The 6,510-nt window shown below is 45.0% G+C and overlaps 1 pseudogene; it reads left to right on the forward strand.

The window, feature by feature from the left end:
• Nucleotides 1–5,522, forward strand: part of LOC121459257 — a 49,121-nt pseudogene extending 43,599 nt beyond the window's left edge.
• Nucleotides 5,523–6,510: the final 988 nt, after the last annotated feature.

Raw genomic sequence — 6,510 nt, forward strand, 5'->3', positions numbered from 1 at the left:
CATTTTATTCTAACTGAGGAAGGAAGTCCCTCAGACTGTAGATGTGGAATGACCATCACAGGACACGTGGTAATGGTCTGAGTAGGGGGTCTTTTCAAAGGGATCTATCCCTGGAGGAAGGGGTTGGTGCCAAGGACTGGCGTCAGGAGAGGTATAAGTATGGAGGAGGGGGAAGGAGACTGGGCACCAGGCGCTGAGTGAAACTCTGGATCAGAAATATCAGCTCCTCTCAATGCCACCCCCCCCCCCCCTCCAAGTTCCCTCCTGAGGGAGATGCTAGTGTTTATGCCTGTCATCTGAAGACAGCAGCACAGCCAAAGTCACCCCTGGCACAAATGGCTGGAGGGGATTTCAATCTGGATCCATTTAATTATGCTACTTGGGACTTGTGTGTGTTGGGGTGGAGTGAGGGGGCTGTATGTGTATAAACACAGAAAAGAAGGGCCCGAGAGTTTGACTGTGTTATAGCAGTTGCGTAGCGTGCTTGAGGGCCCTGGGTTCTCTTCCCTGCTCTGCCTCTTCCCCAAAAGGGAAAGACATCAACCTATGTGCCCAGGACAGGGAATGGAAAGGAAGCGCTGGCAATACATGTTCATTCTTTCAAAAGCACCAACTTTCTGTAATCTCTGTCTCGGGAAGGATGGAGTGGCATCTACACTCCCGACTTTGGTGCAGGCTTCCACCAACAGGGCAGACTCGTTCTCAGGGTGGTTATGTGGGACAAAGCCCTTCGCAGAACTTTCTAGGGTTGAAGTCATGTTCAAAGAGGGTGGAACTGGGTTAGGAAACATTCTCTCAGGCACTGTCTCATCATAAGAGGTAGAAAATAATTGCATCATTGTTGCTCCCAGGCAAAGCAGGAGTGGGGACCAGAAAATTAATAAGCTGATTACCTTGAAGCCATCCTGGGGCCTCTGGCCAGGGTGGAAATGGTGCTTCAGGGGGCAGGTGGAGTAGTTCATACACTGCTTGTCCCAACCTGAGCAGGCAAGCCTTCCAAAGAACTCAGCATTAGCAGACAATTTCTTTAATCATGCTTGGCATCGAACAAAAGCAAGAAAAGCAGAACACAGGCCCCACACCTGAGCCTTCTAGGAGTGTCTTGGGTTTACACTCTCAAAGCAGAGGTCGGTGAGCACCAAGGAGCCTGTGAGGTGACTCAAGGAAGCATGAGGAGAAGGCTGAGTGGAAACAGCTCTGATTTCATTAGGCTGCAGCTCCCCTGCATACCAAGCAAACCCACGTCAGATCTGCCTGGGCCCCTCACCACACATTTCCCCCATCCCATGCCCTGCCTTCTGTATCAGAACCTTCAAGGGGATATTGAGAACACTCCATGTCACAGATCAGTAAAACCTGCTGTGATGTCACCAAAGAAATGAACACATAGCTTCTGAGGTAGAAATACATGCAATGTTACAGTATGTCGGTAAAAACGGAGTTTTACCTAATTCATTCACAATTTTGTGAGCATTTTAAGTCTGCCGTTTGGGTTCCTTCGCTTGGTATCTGTAAGGATTTCAGGGTTACAGAAATCATCTGGCTTCCTAATCAGCCTCGCTGAGGATCATAGGAACATCTTCAAGGATGGTTAGCTACTTGTGGACTCAAGAGGGAAAGATGGAAGCATTCTGATGACATAAAAGGACCCTGGAGAAGTAAAATTGAATTTGGATGCTTTTGAATATAGATTGTGAACAGTAAGATTGAGTTAGCTTGATACTGTCATTTATAGAAGCAGTGTTAGATACAAGTGTGTGAAATAAAACAAAATCTCAGCACTCAGAAGGCAGAAGAGGGACAGGGGAGGGTGTCTGTGCGTATGAGGCCAGCCTGGTCTACATAGTATGTTTTAGATCAGCCAAGGCTATATAAAAGTGAGACTCTGTCTCAAAAAACAACAATGACAACCAAGGAAATCTAAATGAAAGCATGTTTTCAAAATCAGTTAATATTCAAAAGTATACCCTGATATAATGTACTGAAAGCGAAAGGATTAGTAATAGGTAATATATTTTTATTCATTCATTCTTTCTTTCATTCATTCATTCTTTATTTCATTCATTCATTCAACAGTGCAGTGATTGTTAAGGACCAAGGGTGTAGAAGTGATGAGTTAGAAAGCCCATCATCGAAATCAGCATCCCAATGTGAAATCAACAGGGTGACACAAAGCCCACATGGTTCTGCACATAGGTGACAGGCAGAACCAGAGCCAGTGTAGAGTGTGTCAAGCTGGAGTCTCATCCTCAACTTCTGGTTCTGTGGTCAGCTAACTGCATGTGACCTCCGCACCTCAACTTATAGAAATCTCAAACATCGGGGTGGGTCTGTATGGTGCCAGAATGTCAGTGACCTGGAAACCTTTTCTTAAGAGACCTATTGATTCTCACGAGACCCTGGACTATCAGCTAGTTTGAAAAGAAGGATGAAGCCACTGCCACTAATCAAGGAGGCACTGTTGGGAATGCGTTTTCGGTTGTTTACATCTGTGTCTGGTTACAGGAGTCTCCGTGTCACTAAACGTTGTTATGTCTCTATGCAACACTGAATATTTGTCTGTTTTGGAAAGGTCAGGGGATGGCTGTCCTGAAAGTCCCTTTGATCCTCTATCACCACATCCAATCAGTCTGCGAGGACCCAGGAGCGGAGAGGGTATGGCTCTGCTCCTGGGTGCGTGTTTATATCACTTATCAAATATCCCTGCATGCACGTCTGCATTCTACCATCATTTCCTACCCATTTTATTCTGAGATCTTACTGGCGCATTTCCAGACATCCTGAGAGTAAAAGCCTTGTTGTTTCAAGACAGTCTGCACCAAAATGCACACACGGAGACTGGGTATTTGCAATGTCCATTTCCTCGGTGCTTTCCTAGGGGCATAGCTTTGGTTTTAGCATTTAGCCGCAGCCTCAGTGAGCCTTCAGCACAACAGGGTCATTCAGGAATAGCTGAGTGAGTCTGTCTGTGAGCTCACAGCCCTGCTGATACATGCATGGTACAGAGAAGGATTTTGCATTTCCTGCCATCCTTTTCTCTCACCTACTCTCTGTTTGATCTCTGTGGTATTTCGTCTGTTTCACAGGAAGTAATTGGATGTGTGGTTTTCTAAGAAATATTTATGTTAGAAATCCAACCCACATCCCAGCATCTCAAGAAATCGATGTAGAAGTTTCCTGGTCTCAGTTTTATTATGTAGACTGCACCTATCACCAGCCCTCCTTCTGCGTTCTACCTGATTCTGACGGAAAAGCCCTGGACGCTTTGTTAGGAGAATCAGTCGAGAACATGGAAATTATTGGTTGTTTTATTCTATCATTTGGGACGAGAACGGAGTTCTGAGTTCATAACCCTCGGGTATTTTCAAATATGGCTTAGTTTCTTCTGGAACCCATGAGAGTTAGGTAGTTTTCTAGCCACCCAGATTAAAGCCAGGGTGCCATGACTTTGGCAAGGATCTCACTGCCTCGTTTTGTTCTATGACAATGCCATCAATTAAGAGGTAGAATCCAAATAAATGGCACCTGTCCCGGCTAATCCAACAATAAATGCTATCCATATGTCCACTGCACCACTGACTCATTGAATAATGTTATTTATTGAGGTTTTCCTGAAAAAAAAATGGGGAAAAAACATATGGGCTGGAGTCTCCAGTCAGCAGGCATTCTTGGGGGTACGTTCTTGTGGCTAAGCGTAGCTTGACCCAACTCCTGCAAAATATGGTCACCATTTAGTTGACGTCCTTCACGCTAATGACCAAGAATGATGAACTATGAACAAAACCCACGCTGCACTTAACTTATTCATTCCAGGAGTGCTTCCAACCTCTGAGCCGAAGGACATCTGCATCAGGACCACATGCGGGACACACCTCTGAGAGCCTTGCTCCCCAGGCAGGCTCTGCTTCAGACCATCCAAACCAGCGCTCCTCGAAGCAGCAGGCATCTGAAGTCCGAAAGAATTCATCGCTTTCTCCACTGGGGAGCCTCTTTTTTCAAGATAAGTGGATGAAACAGAGTTCATTTTTCTTTTAATTTCACAAGTATCAACTTTTTATATTTAGTCTTCTTTCCTTTTCAGAATTTCTTTGCTTTTAATTTTTATTTATACTTTTTAATCCTTTTATTGAAAGTCGGGATTTTTTTTCATTTCCTCACGTACTATATCTTGATTTTGCTGTCCCCCCCCTGCTATGCCCCCCCCCAGTTCCTCCTCAGCTCCCTCCCCACCCAGATTCACCCCCTTTCTGTCTTTCGTTAGAAAATGGTCTTCTAAGGGACAATAATAAAATGAACAAAAATGGGCACAATAGAATAGGACAAAGCAAACAAGCAGAAGGAAAAGCGCCCAAGATCAGGTGCAAGAAACAGATGAAGATGCAGAGACACACTCATGTGCACACTCAGGAACTCCATTAGCAACACTAAGCCAGAAGCCATGATATATACACAAAAGACTGGTAGGGTAAAAGGGGAGAATAAAAATAGAAAGTTAATAAAAGTAAAAATATAATAGTGGTTTTTGGTTTTTTGTTTGTTTTTAAGGGAAAAGACAACATGAGATGAGACAGGGACCCCCAAAGATGCTACTGAGTTCATTTTTCTGCTGGCCACCTACTGCTGGGCACGCAGCCTACCTGCAAGAGTAGTTTGTTTCCTGTGGAAAAGCGAAATTTCATTTTGCGAGTGGTTATAAACTGGAAATTGCTTCTGGGTTAGGGATGGGGCATCTGTCCCCTTGTCCCTTCAGCTCTACAGCACCTGCGCAGGCCCTGCGCACGCTGCCTCAGTCTCTGTGAGTTCGTATGTGCACCAGGCCTGTTGTGTCTAGAACGTCTGGTTCTCTTGGTGTCCCCCATTTCTTACCCTATTTACTCTTACTCTCTTCAGGGTTTCTTGAGTCCTGAGGGGAGGGATTTGGTGGAACCATCTGGTTTAGGGAAGAGGATTCCAGGTTCTATCAGCATCAACCGGGCCTTAGAAAACAATTAGAAGTTTAGGCCTAAGTCAGAACAAATGAATTAAAACCTAGACTTTAAAAAGATGGTCAGGTTTTCTTTTCAACGCGGCAACCGAGCGGGTTGACGCCAACGTGCAGATCTTTGTGAAGACCCTGACGGGCGAGACCATCACTCTTGAGGTCGAGCCCAGTGACACCATCGAGAATGTCAAGGCCAAGATCTAAGACAAGGAAGGCATCCCACCTGACCAGCAGAGGCTGATATTTGCCGGCAAGCAGCTGGAGGATGGCCGGACCCTGTCGGATTACAACATCCAGAAAGAGTCCACTTTGCACCTGGTGCTTCGTCTGCGTGGTGGCACCATCGAGCCGTCCCTTCGTCAGCTTGCCCAGAAGTACAACTGTGACAAGATGATCTGCCGCAAGTGCTATGCACGCTTGCACCCCCGTGCAGTCAACTGCCGCAAGAAGTGCGGCCACACCAACAACCTGCGCCCCAAGAAGAAGGTCAAATAAAGCCGGGGCATTAACTGGCCCATGACCCTGGGACCAAATAAAGTCCCCTTCCATCGACTGGAAGAAAAAAAAAAGATGCTCAGGAGATCTGTGTGCACATTAAATTCAAACTTTGAGAAACCGTATTCTAAGTGCAGTACAAACGCTTTTGTGGTCACTCTTTCTCTAGAGACCTCACCTGCCTCGTTGCTAGTTCTCCAAACCAAAGTGAATGAAACGATGTCAAGTGATAGGTGCATAAAATCCAAGGGTTGATGCCCTTATGACAGATTAATATGCAAATGTACTCACCTACTCGCTTATGGAAAAAAGGGAACTAAATATACCTCCTACCCCTGAGCTGTGTTCCTTAGCGTAACTGTAGAAAGAAACCAAAGTTATTAACAGAGTAACCGCTGGGCTCTAGCTATGCTGCAGGAAGATGCTGTGCTGGGGAGGCACTTTAGAGGAATGGGTTCCTCTGAAAGATACCCAGTTTCCTATCCCTAGAGGAACTCAGCCCAAGTCTGTGATGATTAGCAATGAATGCCCTGCTACAGGAATGTGCCTATGGGGCTGGGCAAGATCTAGATGACTTTTATATTAGAGATTATTTTATCTTGTACTCATTGTAGCCTTATGTTACAAATTTCAGATGTATACACACACATAGATGTTCTTATGCTAATATGCTATTTATTTCAACATTTTCATAAGATAGTTTATGTCAAGAAATTCAATGACAAGAAGCCAATCTTTTGTTCAAAGACAACATGGACTCTCCAAAACTAGGTCTTATGAGCTAAAAATGAAACGCCAGAATCCTTTTCGGTGACATTTATTTGGGGCACACTGATTTATTCAAAAGAGATCATTTGTTGACTCCACTATGTGTTCTACTAGTAGAAGACACGGAGCCAAAATTCTGTCAGCAGCTTCGACCACGGAAGCCATGTGGCTGTGCCTTTAAGACACAAAGCACTTTTTAATAAGTCAAGATCTTGGTTGTGTTGCTGAGGAAAATGAAAAGAAATAGATGTTGTCTCTTCGGGCCA

The sequence above is a fragment of the Microtus oregoni genome, unplaced genomic scaffold (assembly GCF_018167655.1).
Source record: "Microtus oregoni isolate MIOR12 unplaced genomic scaffold, Mior012 000019F_ref0000042, whole genome shotgun sequence".
NCBI lineage: Eukaryota > Metazoa > Chordata > Mammalia > Rodentia > Cricetidae > Microtus > Microtus oregoni.